Genomic DNA, 1,906 nt, shown 5'->3' on the forward strand with positions numbered 1-1,906 from the left:
GGGAAAAGCCCCCCCCCCACGCGTCCTGCGAGCCTAGCCCCGTGAGCTGCCAAGGACCCAAATACCCTCCTTGCTGCAGTGCTTGCAGGCCTGACTTGTGGCCAGAAAGGACTGCCAGGCCCCTAGACCTGCCCAGCACCTGTCCCTCTGCCCTCCTTCCTCATGTGTCTCAGTGGCCCACTGTGGGAACCACTGCATCCATATGGACAAGCAGCTCTTTTCTCCCTCGAAAAACTGTCCTTGGCCATGTCCCAGTTTGGATCCTAGGCAGGGCCTCCTTTCTGTGGCATGGGGGACAGTGAGGTGGACCCCCTGACCCCTCTTTTTTATTTAAGTCCAACTTGGTCACATGTTCACATTAGCCTCTGAATGAAATCCCAAAGTGCCGGGCAAGGCGCAGTCTGCCCCTGGAGCCCCTGTGGGGTGGGGTGGGGGTACCTCAGGGTGTGCACCTGCCTAGAGATGCCCATCTCCAGGACTTGGTTTCTCTGGTAACACAAAGGAGCTGCAATAGCCCCCAGTATGGCACACGCACATCACAAACCCAGAGCTCTGGGGTCCAGAGTCATGGTCCTGATGCTGACACCAGGGTGGTAGGACACCTAATCCCTCTGTAAACTGATTGGAGAGGCACGCTTGCCGGCATGGGCTCCAGGCAACACACAGCGGGGCAAATCCTGTGCTTTATTGAAGAGAAGGTGGAGGAGGAAGAGGAGGAGTAATGAAAAATGTTTCCCACAGGAACTGATCTGCAAAAATCCCTCTCAAACTCTCCAAATACTGTCTTCCCAGGGTGGCCTCTGAGACTGCTGCAACTTCTCCTTCCACCCCCGCCTCCCCGCTCCAAGGCCCACAGGTGACCCTCTTTGCCCAAAGGAGTCCTGGACGTCCCACCCCTGGGCTGCTTTCCCCGTCTGGGTTCAGACATCGCTCACTGCTACAGACCTTATGTTTGTGTGTTTTCTCCTTTGAGACCAGAGTTGTTCCTGCAGGTTGATCTACCTTGTGCTTGGCAGACAGTATCTAATAAATGTTGATTGAATGAATGGAGTCTGGGTTTGAAAAAAATGTCTCAAAACCCCAGATATTCTATATCCACAAGAGGACCAGGATGGTGAGTGGGATCCTTGCTAGACAGGCAGGCACTTGGGTTCCCGGGCCCTGGGAGTAGGAATGCATTATAATGAGATTTCATCAGCTCTGATGGAGAACTCTGCAAAGCCATCCAGGGTAACTTTCAGGGCCCTTGGAATGTCCCAGTCGGTATAAATTAATGGTTTGTACTGAGTGCTGTGAGGTCTGTCTTTGCATAGAAGGAGAGAGACAAGCTAAACTGAGATGTATTCTGACTCTGGACTCAGAGGCATTAATTACTTAAATGAATAAGTATTAAATCAAAGGGCTTGCTTCAAAAATTAAACTCAGATTAGCCCTTTGCTCGACTTCCTGTAAAATCAAAAACATTTGGTCAAAGAATGGACACCCAGGAGGGAGTGCTGAGAAGAAAGGCCTAAGTGGCTGACGCGGGCGACTGTGGGGCTGTGGATGCCTCTGGGAGGGGCTGCTGGTCCCTAAGTCCCCAAGCCAGCTACAAGCCAGGGCTGGAGGCCTGCGGAAGGCCAGCCGGGAGGGGCCCAGCAGACAGTTTCCAGGTCTATCTGTGCACCTGAGAGAGTCGAGGCAGAATTCTTGGGCAGCGAGGATTTGAGGTGGAGACAGGGAGGCAGGTCCGGGGTGAGGAGACCAGAGACGTCTCTGGTGCCACGTGGGCCTCCTCAGGCCACATTTGGCCTTTGTCTGGAACCTCAGGGAGCGTTTAGAGGGAGTTCCCTGGTGGTCTTCTGTGACTTCATACCTGGAGGTTAGGGATCTCCCCGAGTCTCCTATTTTACCTTCACAAGACTCA

At 53.5% G+C, this 1,906-nt stretch overlaps 1 long non-coding RNA gene across 1 annotated transcript in view; it reads left to right on the forward strand.

The window, feature by feature from the left end:
• Positions 1-894, forward strand: part of LOC104870231 — a 5,043-nt gene extending 4,149 nt beyond the window's left edge. Inside the window, exon 3 of the long non-coding RNA XR_782479.1 lies at positions 793-894. This is a non-coding gene — a long non-coding RNA (uncharacterized LOC104870231). The remainder of the gene's footprint in view (positions 1-792) is intronic.
• The last annotated feature ends 1,012 nt before the right edge of the window (positions 895-1,906 follow it).

The sequence above is a fragment of the Fukomys damarensis genome, unplaced genomic scaffold (genome assembly GCF_012274545.1).
Source record: "Fukomys damarensis isolate Sample0158 unplaced genomic scaffold, DMR_v1.0_HiC HiC_scaffold_27, whole genome shotgun sequence".
NCBI classification, from domain to species: domain Eukaryota; kingdom Metazoa; phylum Chordata; class Mammalia; order Rodentia; family Bathyergidae; genus Fukomys; species Fukomys damarensis.